Raw genomic sequence first — 14,651 nt, 5'->3', positions numbered from 1 at the left:
ATCCAACCAAATTGGTGAACCGGTCGCAATCTCGCATTGGAGAGGATTACCCCTCGAATGAACGTGTGGTTAGGAGAATACATTGTAACTTGTAAATTACAGTTTATTACAGTTTACATATTACATATTACATATTACAGTAGTACATATTACAGTTTTGAAGCTGCTTACTTTATGTAACTGCTGTCGAAAGTGATTCATCCGAAATTGGACAATCCTCAACAATCAGCAACCTACAAGGTAGATTTTGAGGTCAACAGCATATACGATTCTGTATTCTAGGGAACATGGTATCATGCGGATATCGTTCTAATACAGCGAAAATATCAACGGTCCGATGTTGCTACCCTGTGGAGTGCCTGAGGTACTCCTGAAATCGTAAGACTCAGTGTTCTCCAATTTCGCAGCGGATTTCAAGGAAGGATTTCAACTAGCGGACGAAAGCAACCGAGAAGCTTCAATTTAGCTAACAGTGTACTCCTCCTTCAATACTGCTGCTACTCGCAAAACAATCCTTTTATATAAGAAACTCCATAGAAAATGAGACTGTTATGCGAGCGGCAGTACATGCTGTTGACAAAATGAGCTGAACTTGCTGAACTTGCTGAACTCTACTATTCGAGCGGAAAAAAGTCATGCGGATCAGTTGCGATGTATTACACAACACTTCTGTCCAATGAGTCACCGATAAGAATCTAAAATATTTTCGAGTCAGTGACGGTACCCCGCGATAATTGCAAATATCGTTTTCTCTTTTTGAACACAGGAGAGATATAGGACCTAGGATCTTTTTCAGTCACAGGGAATATTTCCTGAAGAAGCGACAGGTTATTAATAAACTGTAGAGGTCTCGGAAGAGCATGTGCGCACTTCTTCAGTGTGATCCAAGGATATTCCATCCGGCCTGGGAGACCAGGCCTTAGGGAATGCAAATGGAAAGCCGGTCGTCGTATGTTCGAATCTCAGCTGCTAGAATCAGTAGGATCGTTGCACTAGCCCTTCAATTGTCCTGTACTCCAACAGCTGGCTGCTAAGTCTGCCGTATAAAAATAGAAAATCATGTTTCTAAAACGGAATAGAGTAAAGAGGAGTAAAAGTGCGATGGGGGTAAAAGTGTAATTTAATGATTTATCGGTGCAGATTCCGAGTAAATTGACTACTTTGGCATTAATGGGTGACTACTTTGACAGCTTGAATCTAACGTAAACTTTGGTTGCTTACGAAGCATAGTTGCTGAGTTATGTGCAAATGTTATTTTGGGGCGGTTTTGATGTAATTTTTTGTTATACTGGTAATACGATATCAACAGGAGGATATTATTTGTTAAAAATTTGTAGCTTTCATTTGTTAAAAAGCTGTAGTTTCTATAATTTAATCAAACCCCGTCAAGCGCCTAGCGGGGCAAAATTGCGATTCATGGACGAGGCAAAAATGTATAGCTAATTATATACAGTTTTTGGCACTATATTACAGATGCTATAAATGGAAGATCTGCAGAAAACTGTATGCTCTACAGATGGTGGTCGAAGGAAAACAATGTTTTTCCGCTGATGAAACAAAAAACAAACGTTTGGGAAAGTTTCGATCTGTCGGAGGCTGCAATACACCAGCGCAAAATAGGAAAGATGGAAATTGAGAATATTCCTTACCGAAACATACCGCAGATTGAAAATAATATGGTTTTGTTAGCTACTGCTGTGCTAATTTCATGGATTCGAGCTTCGCACTTTTGCCCCGCGGTATTCGTATTTTTGCCCCGCTAGTGGGGTAAAAGTGCGAATCGGCACTTGATCAGAAGAATGAAGAATTTATTTTCAATAACACTATTGTTCCAGATGATTTATAGTCGAATGTAAAGACATTGAGAAGCTGCATCACTATAAAATATATTTTGTTGTTGCCCTTCTTTATATCTTGCTAAAATTGATGACAACTTCAAACATCGCACTTATGCCCCGCCCTACTCTATAGCACGTAGGCTTTGCTTTGTTTTACGTACCAATGGAAAGGCGGTGCAGGTGTATGAACCACGAGCTGTAGGCGCCATTTGAGACATTCCCATTGTACACCGTATCGCAAAGCTACGGTGGGCCGGACACGTCGCAAGGATGCTGGACGACTGTGCAGCGAAATTTGTTCTCTTCAAGAACTTCATCGGCGCCAGGAATAGAGGGAACCAACATAGTAAATAGTTCGACCAGGTTGAAGCACATTTGCGAATTTCGAGACGAATAATCAAGTGGCGTTAAATAGCTTAGGATCGGGTAGAGTAGAAACGAATTCTCGATACAACACTATCCACCCCGTCTCTATACTGCTAGTGGAAGAGGAAGAGATAATTTTTGATACACGATTAGATTGATAATTTGAGTACCATAGAAGAAAAAATATTTGAAGATCCTATTTGGACAATTTTCGATAATTTCAGCGAAATTACAATTTAACCATAATCTTACTCGTAAAATAGCAATCTTTCTTTATTATATTAAAGTGTTCCAGTGCTATATAGAGACAAATTTACAACGTAGAATATTGTATAATATCTCGAAATTTTCCTATTTTATTGCAGCACTCGTAACGTGACACACACGCGCAGCGGGAAAGATGATAGCCAATTATTTAAACAACCAGCTGTTTTGTTCTAATGCAACCGCGGAGAGCAAACTTGATAATTGAACTACACTATGTTTATTGATAAACAAGCGGACGGTCTCTCCAGTTTGCAGTGTTACGCCATAAATTCCTCTTGCTTTTTATTCGCTTTTTCTATACTTTATTTAGAGAGGTTTGTTTCACTACACTTAACCTCTCGGTGCGAGTGGCAGTTGGATGTTGTTTACCTACGGTCTGCGGTTTTAATATTCCTCTGAATGTGTGCAATTCAAGTAGACACTTAGTAGTGCTAAGCAAACAAACAAATCGCCAATCGTACAATCGTCTGCCTGTCTGTCAGTCACTTTCGCTTTCAAATACTCGTGTCTGGTCTAAGTTTGCAGATGATAAGGTTTCGCTAAATAACGTTCACCGCTGCTGGCAGCCGGAGACAGTGGATAGCGGTTCGAGAATTTCTTTGCAGTTTTAGCGGAGCGCAAGCTGATTTGGCAGGGATTGTTTGATCCGCTTGTCTACAGGTACCGCTTGGTAAAATGTTCAGACAACCACATTTTTGAAAATGATTAATTAGAATGCAACACCTTATAAACCCTACCTTTAAAAATGAGAAAATTGTCTTGATACGCTCTAAAATTTAATTAATTTAGTCACGGTCAACACCGCTTGTCATTTCTTGGTAAAAGCTAAGACACTACAACGAAAATAGAAGAACATATATTCTCGCGTTAGATAATGCAACGCTTCAAATTCCAACATTTTCCCCACAGCATCCCCCGCATCCTCCCACTCGGAAAGCCTACCGATGTTCCGAAGGCTCAACTGCTGTTTCGATAAATTCCCATCACACCACATTTCGAATCAGGTAGGTACCTATCTCCGGAAAACGTAAAACGCTCCTGACGGGTTTGTTTGTTGCTGCCTCTTCACAGATGTAATCATTTCCATTCTACATCGAGGATTTTGCCGAAAATTGCTACCCGGAAAATTCGCTGTGCTCGTTACCTGGAGGCTGTGTGATGCAGGAATTTCAATCCACATATTAAGCGCGCGCTAACATTCGCCTGTGAACATCATTCATCTTCCCAGTACCGTGAATGGTATTAACAACATGAAATATGAGCCACTTGACGGAACAACAATAAATAAAAAAGAACAATTTATGCGGTCTTTTTATATTCCAATTAAGAATCGTTCGCATGGTGGAGTTTTCCATTCTACCCCCCAGCCAGCGCAGTGGCAATCAGGTTGATTCTTGCTTTTCCTTTTTCTGAGAGGACTCAACGAAAGCACTCAGTGGAATTCAAAATACGACCGCGAAGTAAATTTTAATGGCTTTCGATGTGAAATTATAGTATAATCTAGTCAACCAAAAACATCGATTTGTTACAGGAAACCGTACTGGACGTTAAATTTCCGCTAAATTATTACTGCACGTTCTCTCCGTTTTGAACTTGTGAGTGGAAAACATCGGAAGGACAAAAACTTTATAAAATATTTAACCCCTGTTTGAGCAATTAATAGATTTTGTAAGAATTCAGTGAAACAGATTTGAACTTTAAAGGATTAAAGTTCAAATTCCGAACCGTTCTTTTGTTTTATCCACAAGCTATTACAACCACAATGTAGTATTCATGTCACTCGTTACTCGGGTAAGTTTGTTATTGCTCGCCATTCCCAAAACAAACAAACAAACAAACACCGCCCGGGTGGACGGACTGGGATTGCTCTTATCGCTCTTCCGTAATTTTGCACAGATAATAGCCGATCTCTAGCTGGCTGGCTGGCTAACAGTAAATATTCACTCATACGTAGGTAGGTACGTACGTTTGCCTGTACGAGAGAGCTGCCTTGCATAATTTAGCAAAATCAACAACGACAACAACGGGCAGATAATCCTGGTACGCCCTGAATTTTATTTGCATTATAGTCAACAAGACAACATCCAGTCAGTGACGTTCTAATTATAGAATTCGTGAACCAATAATTTGATTTTATTTGGGGCGGACACAGCGATTCGATTCGGGTCGTGTCTTTTCGGAATTAATCCCCATGGCGAATGGGGTTTTCTAGGTGGTTATTGATACTAACTATAGCCGGATCGAATTGCGTTTTTGTCAATATGTAGTCACCTGTACGGGAATTGCGACTTATTTAGAATTTATAAAACATAAACTGTCTATCGGTTTAAAGTTTAAAATATGTTTTCTTCGGGCCAATCAAGCTTTAGCTCGCTTTACGGTCCATCAAGCATATCAATCGTTCATGAATATGCAAACGAGCTGTTGTTTGTGGGTTTTGCTTAATCCGCATTAAATTACAACTGCTGGTCCGAACCCGCGAACAGATGCCTAGTTAGTGGGGTGTGCGGTTTTGAGCACGTGATTAGTGTTCCCTTCCACCCATTCCTACCAGCCAGCGCCTTACAATTCCCATCTCAAAATTCGTATCAAACAATAATGTCTTTTTCGTTTTTTTTTTTCAAACTTTGCTCAACCGAAGATTAACTGGGTGAAAGATAACTGGCATGGCATAATTAGAATTCTAAATTTGATTCACTTCGAGATAAGTTCATCCCATAGAGCAATCCTAGAAACGCAATTTAAGTTTGCTTTGTACTGTCCTTGTTTTGTGATGGAACGACTAGTTAGTTTATCTGCTTTTCAGCTTAGAAAGTTTCCAAGTTTCTAAGTTTGATAACATTTTCTCTGTCAAAAATTAAATTTTGCGATGAACAGCAAGAGTAGTTGTGACGTGCACATTTGGATCGACAAATGACGTTCGAGAGTCACAGCAAAAATACGTTCTAAAACAATCGTAAATTCTTAATTTGTGACAGGTGGCGCCTACAGGGTGTGCTCTTGGCAAGGAGGTGTAAACAAACAACATGTAAGTTTATTTTTATTGGGTTCACTGTACTTGCGAGGATACCCAGAGTACATTGACACCCAGAGCAGATCACCGATTTATTTAAAGATCACAGAAAAAGTTTATTAACCCTTATTGTTTGGATATTTGTCGATCGCAATCCCAGCTCTCACCACCTATTAGAAACATGAAATATACTTGCTCACAAAAAAAGGCGGTCAAACGATTTCAAGGTTTGCATTCCCGAAAACGGTGAACACGGTGTTGTTGCTTGGGTGTGAGATAAATTCGAGAGCGTTGACTTTCGGTATAATTAATTGCTACAGATGCCATTACCAGTGCGCTGCTGTCCACTAAATCTGACAGGCGGACGGACGACACTGCTCTTCCTGACGACGTAGCAAAACGGTTTCAGGTTTGTGTAGGTATTTCTGGCTGTGCACAAAAGAGTAACGACAGAAGAAAGGAAAAAGAAACCACTCTTCTCACGTTCATTATCTTGAAACCAGCGAAACAGGTGCGAAACGCGGTGAGCCGAGGAGGCGATCTTTCTGTGTTTATTTTGGCGAAGTTTATCCTTACGGAAATCTGTCCGAAAATAGCGTCATTGTTATTATTATTCAGTGCACTTTTTGCGGAAATTGTCGCATAAGTTTATCCTAACAAGAATATTCTAGACTTTGGTCAAAATGGCATGTTAAAGATTTTTGCTCTTTGAAGCTTATGCTTACGCAAATTGCGATGTTTTATTTGTTTCAAATATATTTCTGCAGGGACAACAAAAAAATCATTGATGCAAAAAGACTGCTTAGGTAGCACGCTTCAACCACATTTAATTGAAATAATTTATTTCCGACTTGTATTAGTCATATTGCAGTCACCAACTAGTCTATAACAACTGTGCTGTTAGTGTAAAGCGAAGAGTGAAACAATCAAGAGTTAATAATTCAACCCGAAAAAAGTATAACAAGTAGAGTAGAGTAGAGTAGAGTAGAGTAGAGTAGAGTAGAGTAGAGTAGAGTAGAGTAGAGTAGAGTAGAGTAGAGTAGAGTAGAGTAGAGTAGAGTAGAGTAGAGTAGAGTAGAGTAGAGTAGAGTAGAGTAGAGTAGAGTAGAGTAGAGTAGAGTAGAGTAGAGTAGAGTAGAGTAGAGTAGAGTAGAGTAGAGTAGAGTAGAGTAGAGTAGAGTAGAGTAGAGTAGAGTAGAGTAGAGTAGAGTAGAGTAGAGTAGAGTAGAGTAGAGTAGAGTAGAGTAGAGTAGAGTAGAGTAGAGTAGAGTAGAGTAGAGTAGAGTAGAGTAGAGTAGAGTAGAGTAGAGTAGAGTAGAGTAGAGTAGAGTAGAGTAGAGTAGAGTAGAGTAGAGTAGAGTAGAGTAGAGTAGAGTAGAGTAGAGTAGAGTAGAGTAGAGTAGAGTAGAGTAGAGTAGAGTAGAGTAGAGTAGAGTAGAGTAGAGTAGAGTAGAGTAGAGTAGAGTAGAGTAGAGTAGAGTAGAGTAGAGTAGAGTAGAGTAGAGTAGAGTAGAGTAGAGTAGAGTAGAGTAGAGTAGAGTAGAGTAGAGTAGAGTAGAGTAGAGTAGAGTAGAGTAGAGTAGAGTAGAGTAGAGTAGAGTAGAGTAGAGTAGAGTAGAGTAGAGTAGAGTAGAGTAGAGTAGAGTAGAGTAGAGTAGAGTAGAGTAGAGTAGAGTAGAGTAGAGTAGAGTAGAGTAGAGTAGAGTAGAGTAGAGTAGAGTAGAGTAGAGTAGAGTAGAGTAGAGTAGAGTAGAGTAGAGTAGAGTAGAGTAGAGTAGAGTAGAGTAGAGTAGAGTAGAGTAGAGTAGAGTAGAGTAGAGTAGAGTAGAGTAGAGTAGAGTAGAGTAGAGTAGAGTAGAGTAGAGTAGAGTAGAGTAGAGTAGAGTAGAGTAGAGTAGAGTAGAGTAGAGTAGAGTAGAGCAGAGTAGAGTAGAGTAGACTAGAGTACCAATTCCGGTTGATTAGGATGAAAAATCTAGATTTTCGTGTGCAATTAGATGTAAAATCAAAGTCAAAATTGGACTAAAAATTAGACCTGGAACTGGATTAGAAATTAGAGTTGAAACTGGACTAGAATTTTTATTAGAATGGTTTTTGGTGGTTTCGATTTACGAACCACCTTTTCTTCATCTCCTTACCTTGTCGTTTTTCATATGTACTATGTTTCCTGTTTTTGATGTCCCGTTTTACGTTTCTGTCACGTTTACTCCTTTTTTTAGCTTCTTTTTTCTCGTTTCTCTGCTGTTGTCCTTTCTCATTTTCCAATTTCCGTCATTTATCTTCCGTTTTACCTCTTCTTTAGTCAGTTTTTGTAATCTTTTTTAACCATTTTCAGGGCTTTGGTCCCATCTTTTGCTTTCCATAGACCTTTTATCCTAATTTCGTGTTTTGTCATTTTCTGTTCCGTTCTGCTTTTTTCTCTTTTTGTCAGCTTTCGTCTTTTTTCGCTTTTAACTCCTTTATCCCGTTACATCCTGTTTTTCTTTTCCGTTTGATCGCTTATGTCTTCTGGTTTCATTATTCCTTTCCAATTTTTTATGCCTCGTTTTTCCTCGTTGTCTGTTCTTATATCTTCATATTCTTGCTCTCGTATTTTATTCTTCTCTGCCTATTTTATCCTCATTATCATTCTGGGTTTTCCATCTTTTTTCATTTTGCTTTTTTTCTTTTCTGTTCTTCATTTTTTTCTGTCCAGTATTTGTTTTTTGCGTTTTTCCCTCATTTCTCTCCCTTTCCTTGTTTTTTATGTTCCGTTTTCCCTCCCATTTCCCGTTTTGTCTTTCATTTTTTTCATGCCAGTTTTCATTATTTTTCTTTGTTGTGTTTTTCCTTTTTTCACGCTTTCCTTCGACACCTCACTTTTTCCCCTTCTGTCTCGTTTTTTTCTTTTTTGCTTCTTTTCTGGAAAGCAGCGGAATACAGACTACATATGGATACATCGGTTATCCAACTGTGAATATGCTTCGGACGTTTTCATAAGCATCTGTTTGCTCTGTGTTGTTTGGTTCAATATGAACTTGAATGATGAACTTTTGAATTAGATAAATATTCAGGAAAGCCGAGTTTTCCGTCTTATCTGTCACGTTTATCTTGTTTTTGGCTCCCTTTTTCCCCTTCCTTTTTATTTCCCCTTTTTCTTTTTTCTAGTCCGTTTTTATTTTTTTATTTTTCTGATCCATTTTCAGGTTTTTGGACCCATCTATCTCTTTTTATATCCCGTTTGGCCTTCTTTCCACATTTTCCTTGTTTCTTCTATCGGTTTTCTTTTTTTCCATCTCGCTATACTTCTTTCCCCTTTTGGTTTCTCTTGATTTCTGTTTCGTATTCCCTTTGTTACCTGGTTTGCCTTCTTTTTCTCTTGTTTTTCCTTTTTTTGTTATCCTTTTCTCTTATTTTGCTCTTCTTCTTCCGTTTTCGCCCATTTCCTGAGTCTTGACTTTCTTGTGTTTCGTGTTTCGTTCTTTTCCTTCCATTTTTCTTCGTTTTGAGTCTTCGTTTCCTCTTCGTTTTATATTTTGTCATTTTCTGTCCCGTTTTGACTGTTTTCTTTTTTTCGGTCCGGTTTTTGGCTTTTTTGTTTTCAATTCATTTTGTGTCCAGTTTTTCGGTTTTGTTTGTTTCTCCTTGTCTGTCACATCCTGTTTTTCTTTCCCGGTCCATTCCATCCCGTTTTCATTTTTTCTCTTCTGTTTTTTTTCTGTTTTGTTTCATTTTTTATCGTTTTCTGTTCCTGTTTCTTCATGCCCCCGTATTTTGTTCCATTATTCTATTTGCTATCAATTTTATCGTCATTTTCATTGTGGTTTCTACCTTTTCTTTCCTGTCACTTCTTTTCTTCTTCGTTCTTTCTCTTTTTCTTTTCAGTGTTTTCGTTTTATGCTTGTTTTTTCTCTTTCACTATCCCATGTGTTTTTCCACTTTTTTCATTTTTATTACCTGTTTTCTTTTCGTTCCTGTTTTGTAACGTTTTTTCTTTCGTTTTTTTTCATGCCAGTTCTCTTCTGTTTTAGACCTTTATCACTCTCGCGTTTTTCCTCTGTTTTATACAATTTGTTCAGTTTTTGTCATGTTTTCTTTCATTCTCTTCTCCGTTTTTTCTCCTTCTGGCTCATTTTTGCTTTTTTACTTTCTTTTTTTCTGGAAAGCAACTGGACACGGACTACCTTTAAACACATCGCTAATGCATCTGTGAATATTCTAAGAAAATTTACTTACCTTTTCATTAGAAACAACGTACAAGAGTTTAATTAGAGTGTTTAGTTCAAGAGATATGACTTTTTGAATTAGATAAATATTAGAAAAACCGAGTACTTGAAGTTTTTAATTGAAGTTGGGCTTTAAATATTGTTAGAAATTATTAGATTAGGCCATTGCAAATCATTTTCAAAGTTTTTGTCAACCCCTCCCCCCCCTGGAAATTGGCTTGAAAAATCGGGGGGCAAAAAAATAATTTGTAGGATATGAGTAATTTTTTTTATATAATCAATTGTCTGTGGGCTCTACAGCCTGAAACCCTCGAAAAATGAGTGTACGAGTTGAGTTAACGTTTCCAGCACGAAATAGAAATGGAAGTTCAAACAGTGGAATTTCCGAAACTCGGCCAAAAAAATTTCTTTCGGTTTTGTCCTTTTGTTCGTGGATTTTTGCATGAAAAATAACAACGTATTTATTAAAAGTAAGAATAGATTTAGTTTTACGTTTAAACTTTAAGTAAAAATGCCTAAAATCCATATTGTTTTTGCTCGATTAAAAAATTCTCTTTGTTTTTTTTCGACCCCCCCCCCCCCCTTCAGCGGCCCAACACCGGAGGGACAAAAACTGTTTTAAATATTTGTAATGGCCTTATTGATTTATTATTAATTTATCAGAACTTCGAAGCCGGAAATCGCCGTTTTATTCGTTTTCAGTTTTCGTCTTTTTCTAACTCTGTTTAATGTTCTTTCCTTCTCGTTTTTCGTCTTATCTGTCACGTTTTTGTTTTTGGGTCCATTTTCTCCTCCGGTTTTGTTTTTTTGTTTCCCATTTTTCGTCTTTTTCTCTTACGTTTTATCTCTCTCTTGTTTTCTGTTCCGCATTCCCTTTGTTGTTTCGTTTCCCTTCTTTTTCTCTCTTGTTTTCCTTTTTTCTGCCCGTTGTTACCTCCTTTTCTCTTTTTTCCTCTTCGTTCTTGTCCCAAGCATTTTCAGTTTCTGTCCTGTTTAGATTTTTTTCTTTTTTGTTTATCGACTTCTTTATTTTATCCCGTTTTTGGTTTTCGTCAGTTCGTCCTTTTCTCGGCATCCGGTTTTTCCTGTTTTCTGTTCTTGGTTCTTCATATTTCTGCTCCCGTATTTCCTGCTTTTAAGTATAATTAATCCTCATTATCGTTACTCTATCTTTTTTTTTAATTCTTTTTTTTTTCTTCATCTTTTATTCATCTGCGTTTTTTGCCTTTTGTTCCTTCTTTTTCTTTGTCGATTTCTTCTTTTGCACTTTTTTCGGTTTTTATGTCTCATTTCTCCCCCCTTTTGTTTTTTATTCTATTTGTCAAAGTTTTGTCATGTTTTGTTTCTTGCTCTTTTTCATTTCTATCTCATTTTTCTCTTTTCTGAGAATACTTCTAGATACATCGGTAATCCATCTGTGAATTGGAATTAGAACATTTTACTAGTATTTTCATTAGAAACTGTTTGCTCAACGTTGTTTGGTTTAAGAGATATGAACTTTTGAATTAGATAAATATTCATGGAAACCGAGTTTTACTGCCATTACTCAGGAACAGCAAAAAATGTTGCCATGAACATAATTTTTAGAAAAAAATTTGACTTAAAATGGAAATGAATTAGTTTTAAATTGGACTTGAAAGTAGACTAGAAATTAAATTGGAAAATGGACTTGAAATTATCTTGAAGCTGGACTTAAAATCAAAGTTGAAATTAGACTAGGCATTGACAATAAATATTGGAAATAAATTAGACTCAAATTGCACTTGGAATTGTTTGCGATGCAAGTAGCACGCCTTAGCAAGTCACAAGCCTCTTTCGAAGAGATGGAAAATTGGCACAAAACTTGAATCACCTCGAAGGACAAAACATCTTCTTTTAGTTCAAAATTCGAATAATTTTCCTTAATTCATCAGAGTAGGAATTTTGAGGGTAATTCGTACGTAACACGTGCTACTTTTATTTAAATCTTCTCAAAAACTGCTGATCGTCATTACAGAGTACACCCCTAAGCCGTTGACCTCGATTGTGCTGTGATGTGCTGTTTAACGTTTATTTGCTAGGCCGATGAAGCGGAAAAACAACAGGAAACATGATTCAATTTTAATTTCGCTCGGCGAAATTAAGCTGCAGGCTGCAGGCAGATCGATCGGTCGGTCTGGGTCAACGACGTAGGTGATAAGCATGCGTGTATCAATAAAAATGTGAATGACCATTCGGTCCGAATCGCGTGATTCCATTAGCACCGCACCGGCGCGCCCTAATGGAAGTAAATATTAATCAAGCAATATTTTAACCTCTCTCGGTTGATTTTTTTTTTCTGTTTTACATATTCTCGATCACTGGATTCACACACGAAAAATGTGCTTGTTGATTGTCAGTGCTATTCAAACAATTTGGTCGGCATCAAACGAGTGCAGCAGTATGAAGTGATAAAAGTAGTATCCAACTAGAACATAAAACAGAAAATGTTTTTATGCGTAAGATGAGGTTGCAGGACGAATGAAAGTATGGTTTCGATTTCATTTCACAAGTGCAAAATAGGGTACTTCTGCACACTCTAACCATCAAACGCGTAGCTTAATCACCTTTCATTCACCGCTCCGAATTTACATTTCCCTTCCACACTGTAATAAAAAAAAATGAAATAAAGGAAACAATGGTTCATTTATTTTAATAAACCAAACGCATCGGCATGGGTCGTCCTACTACTGTTCCGTTCGAGTGCAGCACGCTATATTTAAAAATTGCATCAAGAGTCAGAGTCAACATGTCTGCCGGGTTTTGGCTTGATGAGCGTTTTATTTACTCTCTGTTTGTGCAAACACCGATGCGATGCTGCCGTTTGGCTTGAGCTCAAATGGTTGAAATATATTTTATTATACCAGGATGAAGGACTTGTTGTTTACGTTTCGATTCGGTTCGCAGCGGCACGAGTGGAGCCGGGAAGAAAATTTTGAAATTGCTATTAATTAGCACGACCTACAGTGGAGGGCACCTGCCGTGCCGGTCGGTCGTACTGCAGCACGGGCAGCAGCAGTAGCGATGCATCGGGCAGCTATTTTCGTAAGCACAGAAGGAGCGGTGGGCTGAGTGAGAAAGGTGAAAGAAAAGGGCAGGAAAGCATCAACGTTAAACTGATTGACAATACGCATGAAGGATTGCTATTTACCAGTGTGCCCACTGTTTGTTGATTGATAACTTTTATTTACTGAATGAAGTAAACACGATGGTAGGGCGTGAACGTGTTAAACTGTAATGAATGGTGTGTCCCACCATGAAGCAAATATCGTCTTTTTGTGGACGACTCAGATTGATGGCAAAAAATCGTTTGAATCGTTTACTCAATTTTGTGCAGTTTACACTGCCCTAAGAATACATTGGAGTCCCATTTGATATATTGACAATATAAAAAATTATAAAAAAAAAATTTCCTTTGAGTTTAATAGTTTTCACGTTTACGCCACTAATTCTAATTCATATGCCAGAGAAATAACAGAGTATAGTATTATGATGATATTTATAGTTCTTTAGTAAATATGACTGTACATGATTTAATGGGATGTGGAAAAAGAAATACTTGTGGGTTGTGGCCTTCGATTATTGGGGGTATATGCAGTCTTTACTTGCTGTCACTCACATGGACTTTAAATTAGACAACTGCTCATAGGTTCCGGTAATCTTACAAAACCCATAAATCCGGTTCATTGACAGTCACAAGCCAACATACATTATATTTTATGTACATGGGTAGACAAAGTGATCAGGACAAGCAAAAATTTAACGAAATTCAAATGGCCATAACTTCTACACAATAAGATATTGTGAAAGCTCAAGTTTTGATTTTAATGTAAAAATAATTATCTGGAGGAGTGCCATGTAAGACATATTGTATTTTTTTCGTTTTTGCATTCCCTACGCTCTATCCAATTAAATTTTCAAATCAGTCTACAGACGACATTACTCGTTATGTTGAAAAAAAAACCATAATTTTTTATATTTTGAAATTGAAAAATGTGTATTTGTTTTATCTATTTGCCATGTTTTATACGTGTCGACGTCGTCGTCGTCGTCGTTATCATCGTCGGCAGCATAGGGTGATTCGTGCTGTTTCAAGCAGTTGTTATCATTTAATTCGATCTTGGGTCACTCATCACCAATTTTTCAGGGATCTTAGAAATTGTAAATCACTTTCGACCTGTTCGAGTTATCTTGTACGTTGAGCCCCTCTGTCGCTGGTGCCGGTACGGTTGTTGAAGAGACCCGTTTTTCATTGTACTATCGTGTCCGGCATCCTTACGGCGTGTCCGGTCCAACGTATCCTACCAAGATAACACAAGATCGTAATAGAAAGTTCATATTAAATCTTTTTCATATCAATTCTACATTGGAATTGTATAATGATTAGAGTATGTCAAAATAAAGTGAACAATAAGTTGTTTTGCAGTCGTGCGTGTCCTCATATACAACTCATGACTGTGAATTATAAAGCAGTACAGATGATTGCAATATTAAGTTATATCTTAATCATATACTCAGGAGTATTAAGTTGCGTAGTATAAAAATCGCTGTATAAAATGCAATATAGAATTAAAAATCATCGTTAAAGTTTTCGCATTTGGTACATATATGCTCATATCTGGCGTGAAATATAACTTTTTCGTTCAGATATGATATCGTATTTCTCAGTTGCAATCGAGATATACAAACCAAATGGTTTACTGGGTATCGACCGTCGCCAGATATAAAATGAGAATCTCTCCAAGCAGTGCCTGTAGCTCGTGACTCATACGCGATTCACCACCTTCCACTCTCGGTTTGTACTCTTCTAAATATCGTTCGCAGCACCTTTCGCTCGAACACGATAAGGGCGCGAAATAGGTCCGATTTCCAGCTTGAATGCGCGGCTGGATATTTGTATTGTTTTCCGCGGTCACTTGCGATCTCAAACACAGTAACTCATCT

General features: G+C 37.7%; 1 long non-coding RNA gene across 1 annotated transcript; it reads left to right on the top strand.

Annotated features, from left to right (window-relative positions):
• Positions 1-2,988: 2,988 nt before the first annotated feature.
• On the top strand, positions 2,989-3,737 carry LOC128738283 (uncharacterized). The gene is made up of 3 exons (XR_008412089.1): positions 2,989-3,131; positions 3,381-3,475; positions 3,543-3,737. It is a non-coding gene; the product is annotated as an uncharacterized LOC128738283 (long non-coding RNA).
• Positions 3,738-14,651: the final 10,914 nt, after the last annotated feature.

This window comes from Sabethes cyaneus, chromosome 2 (genome assembly GCF_943734655.1).
Source record: "Sabethes cyaneus chromosome 2, idSabCyanKW18_F2, whole genome shotgun sequence".
Lineage (NCBI taxonomy): Eukaryota > Metazoa > Arthropoda > Insecta > Diptera > Culicidae > Sabethes > Sabethes cyaneus.
Note: the sequence above shows the minus strand (reverse complement) of the source record. Positions and strands in the feature narration are given on the sequence as shown.